Genomic DNA, 16,853 nt, shown 5'->3' on the forward strand with positions numbered 1-16,853 from the left:
GTCCTGCATTCTGGGTTCACGCTCTGTCTGCCAGATGGCCTGCTTTTGGTGACAGATATGACAGATAGGCACTATTAGATTCAATAGAATACATCACAAATTCCATTGACAAAAAGCAATATGTGGCTAGGTTATTCATAGACTTGACAAAGGCTTTTGACACTATAGATCACAATATATTAATCAGAAAACTGGAACGTTATGGTGTCAGAGAGGTAGTTTTAAATCGGGTCCTGAGTTATTTAAGTGACAGGAAGCAGTTTGTGAAATTAAATGGTGGTTGCTCCTTATGTATGGACATTGCTTGTCGTGTACCCCAAGGGTCACTTTTAGGCCCAAAATTCTTCAACTTATACATTAATGACATTTGTTAACGAAACAAGGAAGCAAGACGAACAGCTTTAACCGGTTTTTACTTGCTAGCAAGGGAGGCTCGCTCGGTGTCTCAGGAAAGCATTCTGAATCCAACCACAGACGACCTCGACTCTGGCCTCCGCTTGCCGCCTTTTATTGAAAACAGTTACAGTACACACAAGCACCTCCCATTGTAAAACCCCCCATTGGTTCTAAAAGATGAGCCCGTTCTCACTCCCGAAGCGTAACATCCCGACATTTTTTCACGTCCCGCGGCGTTCCTGAGGAACGCGAAAGGTGACCTTCCACGTTGTTATGGTACGCGGCGGGTTCCAGCCCTGTATTGCAGCCCTAAACCTAACCTTATACCTAAACCTAACCATAACCTTATTCCTAACCTTAACCAGCACTTTAATGACGTGAAAGAGTGTTTTCCCAAGCGATTTTAAGGGAAAGAGCGAAGATGTGTAGATTGAGTCCAAACGGTTCTCATGTGTCCGCAGTTTTCCAATGTCGTCACGTAGGAACGCGTTGGGTGCCTGAAAACATAATATGTTGACGATTTGTCACCTAGCGTAAAATGTTACGCTTTGGGAGTGAGAACGTGTTGAAAAGATAAGGCACTATGTGTGTATGTGTGTGCACGTGTGTGTATGTGTGTGTGTATGCATGTGCTTGAATGTGTGTGTGTGTGTGTGTGTGTGTGTGCATGTGTTTGAATGTGTGTGTGTGTGTGTGCATGTGTTTGAATGTGTGTGTGTATGCATGTGAGTGTGTGTGTGTGTGTGTTTGGGGGTGCGTTTGTGTGACCTCCTGCCCACAAAAGGGTCATAAAGGCAGGAAGCTTACTAAACAAGAAAACAGAACCCTCACATAGGATGTCCCATAATAAAATACTATAGCCTCCCCCACCATTCAACAGGCTGGGGAAGTCAACAGAAACAAAGGAATGTCTTTGATCCTACAGTTTAAACCAAGACTTACAAATTTAAGTAACACAATGACAATATTTAACAATTTGACTCCAACAGTCCCCCCTTTTTGTCATTATTGTACTTAAATTTACACTCATACACTTATGCACCCTTGTGTTCGACAGTTTCAGTGTAGACTTCATTCACACACAGCTCCTCATGTCATTCACTTCCTATCGCTGCAAAAGTTCACAGTTAATACATGTACTAAACATGCTTAGCAATTATCTTACTTCTCATTCATCTCATACACAGTAAACTGCATACTGCAAGTAAACAAATGAATGTCAACAGTCAAAAACAGGAATCAGCATTCTCAAAATCATATGCCACCACATTCCAGCTTTGTGGTGCATCTCCTCCTGATGTGTAAATCACACACCTCCCTGCAGAGTAGTTGAGTTTTGCAGTGCTCCATAAACTTCTCTTCCAGGTGTTTCCATCATTGTCCATATGATCAAATGTATGCAGACATGGGCATACAAACACATCAGTTGTTTTTTATTGGTTTAACCCTAACCCTGTAGCCTGGTCAACACTCCTCTTCATGACCCCTATCAACCCCCCAAATCTTCTCATTGCATACTTCCTTTGGGGTGATAGAGTCAACTGGTGGATCATCTGCATTTACAACTCCTTTCCTGTTGTCACTGCAGAAATTTTTTTAAAAGGAAATTGGATCAAGTTGTTGTTTATGATCTTCTCCCCCCTTTTTTGAGTCATGTCCACCCATGGCTCAAAACGTCAGCCAGCTTATGGAAGTGTACATGATGTAAATGTAAACAAAAGCCCCTCTGCAGTATCAAAGTCTGCATGGCAGAGTGAAACACCTTAGGTGATCTTCATGGGAAAGCGCTGTCAGTAATTTCCCAGTCACCTGGCATCTGTGCTGTTCACAGAACCACAATTCCATCGCTGAACTTCCTCTCTGCGCATTCGATTAGAGCTTGGCACACTCCCTTCATCCCTCAGGTTCTGTTCCAACGCCGCTGAAGAATTAGGGCAGAGCACGTCTTACACCCTAGTTGTCTTCCTCCATGTCAACGTCGAATCTCTTTCACTCTTTCTGGTGGTTTGCTGTTCAAAGTCTCCTCTCGACGATCTTCTGGAAGCCCAGTAGCACAGCCCTCTGTGAGATGTCTGCTGTGCTGAACGTGATCTCTGCTCCTCGCCGATCCCCCTGAAACCTCTCTCCTGGCCTCAGCTTCCATCTTGTGGACGATCTCCTGCAGTCGCTCCTTCTCATGGTATCTGCAATTTAAAAATTGACACTCCTCTTTTGCCACACGGCCCATGCCATGTGTCAACTCCACACAATGGGACATGAACAAGAATGTTGCACATTCTCTCTGAAAAATTCCCCAGGGTTTCCTGGGGAATAATAAAACACTATAGCCTCCCCCACCGTTCAACAGGCTGGGGAAGTCAACAGAAACAAAGGAATGTCTTTGATCCTACAGTTTAAACCAAGACTTACAAATTTAAGTAACACAATGACAACATTTAACAATTTGACTCCAACACTTTTTACTCTTCAAAAAAAAGCAGTTCGAATCATTGACAATGCAGGGTATAGGGAACATACAAACTCACTATTTTTGCAGTCTGAAATAATGAAAATTGCTGATCTAGTGAAATTCCAAACAGCACAAATTCAAAGCAAAAAATAAGGAACTGCCAGGTAATATTCTCGGGTTTTTTTTGAAAGAAGTTATACTTTAAGGGGTTTTTGTAACTTCAAAATAGGGAAGGTATGTACTACAAGAAAAAGCTTTTGTGTGTCTGTGCATGGAGTGAAACTGTGGAACAGTTTGAATATGGAATTGAAGCATGTCCAAACATAAAACAGTTCAAAAAGAGTTATAAAGATATGATCTTCTTGAACTATAAAAAGGGAAAATGTTGAAATTAAGTGAAATGTCTCTATTTAGAAAATTTCATGATGTGATATTATAATATATAATATATATCAGAAATCTGTTCAGTATTTTTATTACAGCTCATATCAGTAAGGAAGCTGACTAAATATTGACTGATAACTTATGGCAAAGGGGTGGGATTAAATAAGTGTGTACTTCTTCCCACTCCCTTTCAACATGTAAATGAATCAGAACAGAAGCAATATTGAAATGTATTAACTTTATTTTGTATAGCATTTCTTTTTCTCTCTTATTTTCTTTGCTAAATGTACCTGTATCCTAGATGCATGAATGAGCGTTTCCGCAGGTCCTTCCTCCCTGCAGCTGTCAGACTGTACAATCAAAACTGCTCCCAACAAACATAGATGTTTATATCAGTGCTGTAACAACTTCTACTGTTATAACTTGCACATTACTTTTCTCAGTTTATATATATATGTACACTAACTTATTGGAAGTTACATGTCTACTTTTTAATGCACAGGTATAATACACAATCTGCACTTTTCTAATTATTCTAAATATTCTTAACTATTTAAACATCTTTCAGTATCCTGCTCTGTTTGCACACTATAACCTGGGTTTGCCACATATCTGTACTCTAAATTTAATAACTGTACACTACTCTGCTTTGGTAACTATTGTCCATGATGTAAATATGTAAAAAATTGTGTTTCTGTTCTGTGTCCTGTTCTGTTTGTATATGTGTTGTTTTTTTTTTGCTGCTGATACAACCAAATTTCCCCTTGTGGGACAATTAAAGGATTATTCTATTCTTCTATTCTGTATATTGCTTACATGATCGAAATATATTAACAAACAAACAACTCTCCAAAAGTTGAATCTGTTCATCTGGACGTAGCGTTTTGTGGGAGAAACGTTTCGTCACTCATCCAAGTGACTTCTTCAGTCTCAGCTGACTGCAGGTTTCCCCAAACCTTATAAACAGTACATTTGCATAATGACTGAAACCAGCCCACTGAAGGAACAATGGGCTGTGAGGTCAGTTCCTTAATCATAATTATGCAAATTCCCATGACCATTGATCAACAATCACTGACCAAAACCCACTGATCAAAGAACACTGATCAATGGCCATGAGTACCATTCACAGAGAGTTGGGGAATGGCTGCAATCACAGTGTTGTAAGATGGCGAAAGATGTACCCTTAGGGTACAGTCACTTGGATGAGTGACGAAACGTTTCTCCCACAATACGCTACGTCCAGATGAACAGATTCAACTTTTGGAGATTTACTTTCCTGGATGATTGAGAGTGCATCAAGACGTTTTAACAAACAAACAAACAAACAAACAAAATTTAAAGACAATGATAATTCGTCCCATTTAGATAAAAAAAAAAAAAAGATAGATTGCGCTAATACTTTGACCGCCTTTTTTCCCTCGTTCACTAGACCGCGCAAAGGGCACACACATCCCTGTGCTTAGCTTGCTTGCTACTATTGAAAACGTGATGGCAACAGCAACATACATGGGTATTTGTACTGCCACCACCAATATTTAGCCACCATCTTCGATCCTCACCCTGAGACTTCGGTAGCTTTAAGGTCCGCCACTCCAAAGTTTACGTGTAGTCAAAGTAAAATAAAAAACACTAATTTAATGCCTTCTAAATATCATTTGTATTAAGCCTTTTGGTTCTTAGTCAACACACAAGGCTAAGTTGTTAAAGGGTTAACCTGGCGGGGCTGAGAATGCTGGCTCCATTCAGACCCTGCTCAGTATACAGCTAATCTGCCCTTCACTTATATCAGAGGTTCCCAAAGTGTGGAGCGCGTCCCCTGGGGGGGGGGGAGAGCCATTGCAGGGGGGGGCGCGGTATGGGGAAAAAAAAAAAAAAAAAAAAAAAAGAATGCTTGGACACTGCTAGCATAATGGACAGGTTTTTGACTGGGCTCCCACACAAACGCAAAGCAGGAGATGAAGCATCGCCAAATATGTTTCCAAACCAACCTCCTTCCAAGCCAAAATATGGTGAAGCATATCTTCCCTTTGGCTTCACCTGCACAAGTGCCAAGGTAGGTCTCCCCTGCAGAATTGGTTTGCCCTGCGTCGGGAGCACGCGCTTCGCTGTCCCAATCAAGGACAAACAGTATCCCACATTCTTGATTTTTAGTTCACACACACTTCTTGTAATGACTAACTACTCCTGACATTTTGGAGATGTTAGCTCTTTATACTAAAGTTACAGTGGGATACAAATAATATCAGTCGGATCCTGCCGTAATTTGTTCCCCCGGTGAGTTAGCGTAAGTGGTGGACAAACAGTATACCACAGTTGTTTATGTTTTTGAACCCATTTTGCACAGAGAGGCATTTTTTGAAAAATATTGATATATTTTTATACGAGATATAAGATGTGACAAAATCGTTTAATCGATATAGTATATGTTACGTTATAATTATACTTGTGGAGCCGCAAGTTTGCCTCTCTTTCGTCCACTTTTGTCTCTACGCAACGTTACTCTGCCTCGCCTCTCTCCTTCACTGAACACAACTGCCCCATCGCTTCACCTGCAGGCAACGACAAGATGGACACGGCAGCTATCAAAGAGGAGCTGGTCGGTAAAAAGAAAACATTTGGAGATTACTATTTTAGTGCTGTCAGCGTGACGTTAACGCCATAACTGCATTAACGGAGCAAATCTCTGTTAACGAGTTACCGCGGATCGCCTGTGCGTGGGGCTGGACGGCGTCAACGTGTTAACGAGCTAACCGCGCTAACCACGCTAAAGCCATGCAGCCCACGGGCTGCACGGCCTAAAATCCTTTCATTTTCTAAAAAATCGACAGTGCGCTTTATATATGAATTCTGGTTGTGCTTGATGACCGCGAACCGATTTTATGTGGTACACAGCGCTCAGCAATCTGTCAAAAAATGTTTTAGTACAACTTTGGTAAGCTATGGAGCTTCACCGCTTGATAGATTGTCGGAGCATTATGGCTACCGTAGTCTGGAGCCTCGCGGAGTAATACGTACTCTGCTTCAATGTAATGTAAAACCGTATTGTGTGTGTATAAGGACCATAAATGGCACCTGTTCAGAGACATGGTTACAAAGCAGATTTCAAACTCCAGGCTGTCAGTCACGCAGTAGAACTTTGGAATAAAGCAGCTGTGAAATCTGTCTTTGTTATTATGCTCAGCGTCTTTTAGTTTACATTTTGACTGCACAATTGTGAGCTCTTTGTTATGCACAAAAACAACATTGTTTTCTTTTATTTATGGAGCATTATTATTTAATAAATGCTCATAATTTATTTTTGAGTAATTTCTTCATGTACATCTACGCTGTATGTTAATAAAAGTGCCTGTGTGACATCTGGGACACAGCTTTGACTAAGGACTCTCTGTTTGTTCTTACTTTATTGCTTTAAAAAAAATATTGAGATATATATCATATATCGCCATCCAGCTAAAAAATATCGAGATATGAATTTTGGGTGATATCGCCCAGCCCTAACTACATGTAAAATAATTACACCGTGACGCCTCTGCCTTTCTAAACGGAGGGACAGTAACTGCGTGTGTATTTAAAACCTGAAGATAGTCAGATTAACAGTAACACTATTTTGTCTCTATCTGCCATTCTGCAATTCATCTCATGTAAACAATAACGTGGCGCACAGCGTGATGTGACAAAAAGGCACATACCTTTGACGTTGCATGACGAACTCTGTATTCCTTAGTCCACATGTAAACGCAAAAAGGAGTTTTAAAAAAAATCTCAGTTTTCGGTGATTCGAAACGCTGTTTATGTTTGGACGAAAGGCCCAAATGCATAGAAACAGCTGCGTTTTCAAAAATACCCGTGTAGATGTTGTTAATTAATTGTTTACTAAATGTTTGAGGTGTGAAATAAACCGGAGTTTGGAGTTTGAAAACAAAATATGGGTGTGTGTGGTTGGAAGATGTGTTAGTGCGGGGGGGCGCGAACATTTTTCTTATAAAAGAAAGGGGGGCCTATAGAGAGAGCCAACATTTACATGTGGGGCCCATATGGTTTGGAAATGGGCTGAAAAATGGGCCCCATATAGGATTGTCCGCGGGTTCCATAATGGCCCCATGTTAAATGTCCATACAGGTGTTATGTTCGGAAAATCTGGGCACTAAATGGGCCCCAACTGGGCAAAGCACAAAGACACCCACCTGGGCCCCATCTTTCAAGTCTTTTGTGGGTACCATGTGGGTACCGCATAAGCTAAAAAGTGGGTTTTAAGTGGGATTGTCCGCGGGTTCCATAATGGCCCCATTTACAAGCTCATCTTGGTATTATTTTGGGAAAATCTGGGGACTAAATGGGCCCCAACTAGGCAAAGTACACAAAAACCCACCTGGGTCCCATTTTTCAAGTTCTTAGTGGGTACAACATGAGGACAACATGAGCTAAAAAGTTGGAATGGCATTATCAGTGGGTTCTGTAGTTGCACGTTACCTCTTGTTTGAATTGGCTAATTTCTGGCTCTGGGTGGGCCCCATGTAGGAAAACAGCCATAAAATCAATTTAACAGACAGCTGATATGGGTTCTGTGACACAAAGACACCAAATATATTAAAGCTGACTGCAAACAAAAACTAGTTTGTAAATATAACCATTACAAAAATCACGAGGGTACACAAAACAACATTTTTCACATTTATTTTGTCCAACAACTGTGATTTTATGTAACTGTATTCCAAAGTGCGTAAATTTAAAAAAAAACTAGAAATGTCAAACTACATTCAGATTCCTTAGACATTTGCAACTGTAGCAACATGGGAAAAAGTCAGATGTAAAACTCAAAACCTTATCTTGAATCAGCAGGGTTTCTTTTTTGTTTTTTTTACAGAGCTGTAAGTCTATTTTGTACCCTTGCAGCCCTCAGTCCTCCTCTCTCTCTAGCTCCAGTGAACCACGTGGACATAGCCTTCCCTGCTTCTTGCAGGTTGACTTTTGATGTTAAAGAATTCTTCTTCAGTGCCTCTGCAAATGAAGAAGAAAAATTGGTGAGCCAAAGTAAAGTTAACCTTAGCTTACTTCCTTTGGTGATCATTTACAAAGAACAATGTTTATTTCACTTTCTTGCCTCAAAAAATATATGACATTGCACAATAACCAATCTCAGTTACACTTTCAAAAACTTTATTAAAAAAGTTTAGTTTTCTAAAGTTCAAGTGTCTCAAGTGAAACCAACTTATCATATACAACATTAAAAAGGCGCAAATCTCTGAACTTTTTTTTTCCCCATGTCGGCCAAGCATGTTGTACTCCACAGCCAGCTCAGGTGATATGAGGAATTTCATCATCCTTCTTGTGGCATCATCTACACTTGTTCCCCCTGTATCTGCTACCATGGCAACCTGAGGGCAACATACAAAAGGACAGATTAGATACTGGCATCTGGCTAGGATGCCTCCCTGGTGAGATGTTTTGGGCACATCCCACCAGGAAGAGACCCAGAGGAACACCCAGGACATGCCAGAGGGACTATGTTTCTCGGCTTGCCTGGGAATGCCTTGGGATTCCCCTGGAGGAGCTGGGCCAAGTGGCTGGAGAGAGTGAAGTCTGGGCCTCTCTACTTAGTACCGGATTGGGTCGCGGGGGGCAGCAGCCTAAGCTTAAGATAATGGACCACTAATGGAGGATAAATGGACGCTTCACATATTACTTAATGTTTATTGCGTGGTGATAAAAAAATATGGTAGTGAACACAGGCTAAACTGTAAAAAATGTAATTGTAGTTCCTTAATCCTTTATCCCCCATAATGTTAAGCAGGATAACCGGAATTATATATTGTTTTAGCTGTGAAAGTGTCATAAAATCAGCTGTGAGTGTGTGTGCTTTTGTCCCTTTTTTCAGGATTACGACTACTTTACACATATGGTAGTATTTTTTTTCTCTACTGTATATTATAAGAGTTTAATCAGGGATTAATAAGAGAAAAAAACAAAACAAAATTGAAACTTTACAGTTTTTACTGAAAAAGGCAATCAAAATGTACATGAATAAAAGATTTAAAATAGTCAATTCAAATTATTAACTGTAAAACAACTAACAAAATCAAGTATTTGACCCTGTGGTTTATTTTCGGGCATCTCTTTTCTTCTAAATAAGTCCAGGCGTGTTGGGCCCCTGGTAGAGTTCAGGTTTGAAGAGACAGGTTTGGAAAAACCTGTTGCTGGCGACTTGTTGGGGGCTAAAGGGTTCAAATAAATAGGAACTGGCCAAAATTTGTATAAACCGTCATAGCAGAACAAAAATAAAAAATCTTTATCCGTTATCAGAATCAAATATTTGATTCTGGAAGGTTTCTCGTTACATCTTGCATAAAAGTAACAACATCTCAGAAAAGAAACATCATAGCAACAGATAAATAAGGTAGCAGTGTGATGTGATGGTACCTGGCCAGAGTTTTAGAAATATTATAAGCATGTAACCCTGTGACACAAAAACCACCGAACTCGGATACGCACAGACTGTTTTCCTTTGTGGTGATAAAGGAAAATGCTGGGCTGGTATGTAAAAGGAAATTTATTCTTCCAGGACCTGAAGTTCCGTAAAGCACCCCTCCAACAGCCAAACCTATCTGTTCTCTGATTGGATTGTTAAATTTGTGATTGACATGACATTGACCAAGCAGCTGAAAGGAAGAAAAATATGGTCAAAATTTGGACTCTTAAGTATAAATCCACACATGCGCAGAGTTGTTTATAGCACCACTTCAGCAGAGTGAAGATTTTCCATCCATCCACACTGTCCCACAAGTCTATAGACCAGCAAGTGATAAATTATCAGTTCATTTTTGTTCATATCAATACCAGCATATTATACAACTCCAACAACCATGACGAAAAACGCTCATCTGCTTCCATCACCATCAGCTGATTAACATTGAGCTGCTGCAGTCAACACCATCAAACTCATTTAGTGTTTAATGTTATGTTATAATGCTTTTATTTTTAAATCTTTACCAGAGGTTAAAGACTGTAGATGTTCACACCTGCTGTTAGAAAACCAAGCTCACAGCAGTGTTTTTTTTTTAAAGCAGGAAATTTAAATTTTTTATTGGTTAGCGTGTTTATTACCACTTTTATCAGTAATGTACTTCCTATAAAATATAGATTTGATAAGTTACCGGTTTATTGATGTCAACTTGTGAACACATTGATCACTTTATTGAGTTACACTCCTTACACTCTTGTGAGCTCTGGTTACTACAGCAGGTGTGAATGTTTGGAGTCCTAAACGGAGATAAAGATTACAATAACAAGGCAATGTAAAATCAGCCAATTGTGAAGGGAGCAGAGGACCAAAACTGTCAGAGTTGTGGGACAAGTGTAGAGAACACTGTTGGCATTAAATAAATGTTAAATTTTAAAATTGATCATTGCCTCCTGTGCCTAAATAAATATATATATACTGATTACCAGTAAAAAAACATAAAATGAAGTAATGCACTCCTTTCAAGGATGCCCCATAGACCATCACTTGAAAATAATCTCTGCAAGTTATTGAATATGGTTAATAAGTAACACAAATAATATGAAAGTTACTTACATATCAAAGATGGTGTTTGAGATCTTGACAAAATCTAAACGTGATAAGGAAATGAAAGAAAGTGCATGAGGAAAAAAGATTAAAACATTTTTGTTTTTTCCCAATTCAATATAAAAGATTCTCTTACTAATCCACAAAATGAACAGTGTAATTAAAAGTTTGAAAGGCACTGCATGTGTTTATATGGTAAACTGACTAATTCAAGCAGCAAGCACTGGCAGTGCAAAAATGTATCTAACTAGGTGACAGACTTAAAAGTCACAGGAAGATATATCAAAACAGTGACTTATGCCAGAACAAATGACTTGACAGATATAAATCCTAAATTTCTTTTAAGTAAAAAATTGGTGACACAGTAATAAGTGGTTCCTAGTGGTTTTTAAATTTTGACATGGCTTGTTAATGTTTTATTAAATTATTAAGAAGCCAGATGACTTCAAAACATTGACAAATTACTATAAAGCACTAGTATCCAAACGTCAAAACAAGTGCCAAAATCTCCAAATTAACAGTACTCACAAACTATAAAAATGTGATTATTCATAAAAATATGCAAAAACTACTTTAGTGGAATTTTTACCTGCTGAAGAATACATTAAACATGCACTATTTAATTGAAAAGAGCAAAGTTTGTGTACTTTTAGAAAGGATTATTAAATATTTGGGGATACTAGCCATACAGAGGGTCTCATACATTTACCTTAATAAGAGAAAAGCATCTAATTTCCTGGATTTAATGGTTTAAAAGTTTAATAGGTTTTTGAACTTAATAGAATGGATAATAAAATTGAGTCCACTAGTAACAAAAAGAATGGAAAGAGCAAAAAAAATGCTTAATAAATAATAATTGTTTTAAACTTAAGCTCTGTAATTGTAGCAGATTTCATTATGTCTGTAATTTTTTATTTAGCCCCACAGTAGTAAAAATCTGAGCTTAAAAATATTATTAATTGTCCATCTTCAGCAACTGTGTGTTGTACTAGCTGTACAAAATTTTAACGTTTCATTTGCAGTTGAACGGCACAAAATCACTTAGAGGGCCACATATAGCCTCCAGGATGTACTTTGGAGATCCCTGCTATATAAACTACTTAATTATGCACAGGGATATTGTCAGTGAAAGACTTAATTTTATTAGAAATAAGCCTTAAATGGGAGTTAGATTTAAATCAAGTATTTTACACAGCATTCAGCTATAGCAACATGTTCTGCATTTTCCTACATCATCATCTGATCTGAACAGCTGCACTCACTTAATAAATTAATAACTGCCCTAGCCAAACATTTCTCAGTAACCAATAACTAGATGGAACAGCACAGTATCTAAGAGAGTGATCCAGACAGTGTTTGAGCTGAAGAAGCTCTGTTTTTCTTTTTGGGGCTTTTCGCACACCGATCCACCACTGTTTTCCTATAATACAATGCATATCTGGTAACATTCCCGTAGACGTGACAGGTAGGCTTCACGTTCAGATCACGAAACCGTTTCAGCTGCAGGCATCTACTGCTGTAATTTAAACAATCACCTCATACCCCTAATGTTTTACACCCCTATAAAGTGAGCTTGCTGTACTGCATGTGTATATCACATGACATATGACTAGCTCCTGTTCAAACATTTAAGATACTGTTCAGCCATTTTGTTTACTGGGTAGTGCATAATGGCCGAGTTACCTGAGCGGGAATCCACTAAAGCAAAAAAAAAAAAAAATAATAATTTTTGAATTAATAACAAATACCTTATACGAAAACCTAAGAAAAGGTTGCAGAAGCACAGAAAAAAAAAGCCATGTACGTTATATTATGTAAATTCACAAACCTATCTAGAGAGAATGGCACAATGAAAACAGAATAAGATAAGATGGACTTTATTGAGTAGAATATAGGCAGTAAGAGTTTCGTAATTAACTTTTAATTATGTTTGCCAAAGACAATGATAGTAAATTAACCCAGTTCTACCTGCTAGCTAAAGATGTTATGCTTCTCCCCCTTATACAGTTTAGGACAACTATAGAAAGTTACTAAAATAACCATTGATGAAAACTTATTAAACTTTCAGTATTTACCTTTGTCATAGTTTTCGATAGTGATGTGCGATACCATTGATTTCCTTTCCGATGTGACACCAAGTAAAATTCAGGGTGGTATCGACGATACTGATCCGATACCGATACTTTACACAAAAACTTAATGTTTTATTGTTTTTCAAATTATAGCTTCGTAATGATAACAGGACATCAGACTACTTGTTCGTATTGCTTAATAATGTAGAAATATCTTATAGAAATAAAAAACCTCAAGTTGTGCGCTATTTGAGCATGTTGCCTGCCTGCAGCACTAAAGCACTCCGCAAGAGACGTCCATCTCATCCTACCAGCACCTGTCCCTCTCCTCCTCTTCAGTTTGCCTCAACATAAGCTCATCATATTCTGTTATATGATTTACTCTGAGGTGTTTGACGAGGTTAGTGGTGTTGCCACAAAATCTCACTGTCTTGCCAAATGTATCGCAAACCGCATCTTGGCTGTTTGTGAAAGTAAAATACGTCCACACATGACTCCATTTACGCTCAGCCATTGTTGTGAGTGCCCACGCCAGGGGCTGCGACACATTTCTACAGCCGTATTTCGCATATGACAAAGAAAGGCGGAAAAGGAAGTAGTTCCTTCCAAGCTAGACGATCCGAATGATATAGATTCTTTGCACTGTGTTCCTGTTAATGATAAACTACAAATTTACCCCAAATTACTAAAATATCTATATTTTAATATGAGAATCAATTCTAGAACACAAATAACTGGTATCGGAGGAATCAATATTTCAGTATCGATCCGCACACCACTAGTTTTCGATTCTTTAGTATCCTTTTGTCCTCCACGTTCTCCAGACACCAAGAGAAGAGGCCGCAACTGACGAAAGACCGCGAAGACTAGTCGCTAGGCGGTGCAGTCTGCTCCTCCCTCTTTTTAACGATGCAACAGGAGCTGCTCACGTTAAAAACAACTTATTTAAAAAGTCATTTTACACCTGATACAAACATTTTAAAAGTCACACAATGCACAAGTTTAAAAAAAACAATGTTAGCTTTAAGAGTTTTTTAAGTATAGAAATGGTTAATATGTTTAAAAAATTCATATATAATATTTGTCAAATAATTGTCACCCACCTCAACATCATAATAAAAATATAATTAATAAAATATATAATAATGATAATAAGAATAATAACGACAGCAACACCTTACCTAAAAGCTCTTCTAACATTAGACTGCTTTTGAAAAGTTTCAATAGTGTCAATACACCACAAAGACAAGGGAGTTTCACAGTTGAAGTGTGACTGCTCGGAAGACCCCATTCCCTCTCCTTTCCACCAGTTCAAAGAAAATACGAATTATTTCTGGTTATATAATTTGAGGGCACAAGTTGAAGAGTAACATTTTAACAGATCGGTAATATACTTCACGAGCTTTTACATACTGGATCTGATCAACCAAAACTTCCAACTTCCATGTAGCTAATTGTCTTTTCTCTAATACAGTAGAGTGTGTCTGATCTACTAAAAATCCTCAACTGCATGTTTGCCCAAGTAAATAGTCTTAATTGTAAGAACAACCAGTAATCCTTAATTTGCAAATGCCAAATCTGGATTTTCTCTGTGTAATTCACTTTTATCTTAGGTTTTTTATTTGTATTTTTTGCTTTTCTTTTTTTCTACTCTTGTATCCGTTTTCATCACTTATTATTGCTGCTATGACAAGTGAATTTCCCCAAGAGGAACCAATGAAGTCCTTATTTTATCTTATCTGAGCGTGGACTTTGAGTACATTCCCTAGTCAAGGGTTCAATGTGAGAAACCCAAGTAGGCCCCATACAAAAAGCCCAGTTTGAGCCCATGCCCACATGGTACCCATCTAGCCCGAGCAAAAACCAGTTGGGGCCCATATATACATGTTGGCTGGGTCTGGGTGAAAGCAGCCTGTCATTGCTTCACAGACAAAAGTCACCGACTTAATTGTCCGAATGATCGGTCCAGGGTACACAAGCTTTGCAATCACACTTGCTTATATATTTTTTTTTAACTTATATCTATGTACATTCACTGTAATGAAAATTAAAAATGAGAAATGTTATCCTTGCTTTAACTTTTGAGTATTTTGATGGACTGCGCGGTAAAGGAACGTCAGGCACAGGTTAAAGTGCAAAAAAAGTTTTTTTATTTGACCCTAAAACAAACTTGGTTAAATTATACAGAAAATTCAAAATCTTGGGCCCATAAAAGAGGTCAAAGTAACAGAACTCTTCTCAAAAGCTGGCAACAAACAATACTACTAACTCAAACAAACTAACCTACCTAAACGAGACAAAGGGGAAACTTACACAGTGGCTGATCAGCCAACCAATACACAGAAAGGCATAGAACACAAAAAACCCAACTAAAACTAACATAACAAATTCCATTTCCCCCCATGATCCAGAATTGTGCTGTGACCCAATTTGCAGGGCTCCATATATTCTTGCTCCGCCCCTTGGAGGAGCTGCCATTGAGGTGACTCAGAAAACAAAGAAAGATTAAATCATACATACATAACAGTGTAAACTAAAATGTGCGCACTTATTTTAGAATATGTAATTTACTTATGTGATTGTATAATTAAATTAATTCTACACCAAAACCAAGTCTTAATTACCCTGTAATTTAAATCTTATATTTAAAGACAGAAAAATGTAAGTATAGTGTTATGTGTAAGCCTCTATTGTAACACTGATGTTTGGTAGATATTATCATTGTGTAGCTGTAACTGCAGCCATCACGAGTATATTCTAAAATTAACATTAAAAATGTTTTAACTTTAATTATTTAACTTTAGAACATCTGTGAGGTACACCTGAGGGGGATATCTTTGGTTGCCAGTGTTGAGGAACAACAGCACATATCCATACGTGAAAGATGGAGGGTCCGGATACTTATTTTACACTTAATGGAGCGCTATGGAGAAAAGTGAGTATTTCTTGTACATAAACTAAAACAGTTATAAGACTTTTTGTTGTTGGTGGTGGTTTGTGTGTGTGTGTGTGTGTGTGTGTGTGTGTGTGTGTGGCACTTTTCACTGTTGCTACATTTGGGCTTCTTGGTCAGAACGCCTGGGACACTGCGCTGTGCTGGGCCAAGTAAAATAACTCCAGTGGCAGCTCCTAAAGTGTGTGCGCTGGGGTGATGAAAACAAAGAGGATGAGTTAAAAATGTTTGGTTTCTTTTTTTTTCTCCAAAGCTTCTGCTCTTTGTATTTGTTTATGTTACAAGAAATCTACTGAAAAGTAAAGTTTTTGTTTATCCAATTTTATTAAATGCAACTGTTTTTGCTTGCAGCCCAACTTCAGGAATAAAGCCAATTTTGGCATCATCAATAGTAGATCAGTTTCTATATTTAAAGGACTGCCGTGGCAGAGGATATGAAAGTATCTACACTTCAATGGATACGCACAACAACAATTAAAAAACCTGAATACTGGTCAGTTTTTCAATCAGTATACTGAGTATCATTATGATTATAAAAATAAATATACAGTTTGTATATATTCAATTTCCATATCTTTAAAAAGTGTATGCACATTATATGTCACTCATCCAAGTGACATCTTCAGTCATATGCACATTATAGATGCATAAATAATAAAATTTGCTGTAAATCTATTGAGAAGTTGGCAAAAAGGTTTGTACAACCTTGTGACAGTACAAAGTGTGTGAAACATGATACTTGATCTTGGCTATGCAAGCATTCACAACCACAGACTGGTCTGCTTCATTGTTGTTTTGTCCTCTCTGAGCAAATGTCAAGCATAGTGTTGGAGCTCACCGCTCCAGGATTACAGACAACTTGACATTAACCAAACAACTGCAAATAATCTTTTAAATCTTACTTTATTGACCCTTTTCTTTTGTTTAAAAATTTCAGGATGCGTGGTTCAGCCCTTGCAGAACTCATAGGCCAGCAACTGGATTTCTGGAGGAGTGTCTACACAATGTCAGGAAAAGGCTTTGTTCTATCAG

The sequence above is a fragment of the Oreochromis aureus genome, linkage group 22, assembly GCF_013358895.1.
Source record: "Oreochromis aureus strain Israel breed Guangdong linkage group 22, ZZ_aureus, whole genome shotgun sequence".
NCBI classification, from domain to species: domain Eukaryota; kingdom Metazoa; phylum Chordata; class Actinopteri; order Cichliformes; family Cichlidae; genus Oreochromis; species Oreochromis aureus.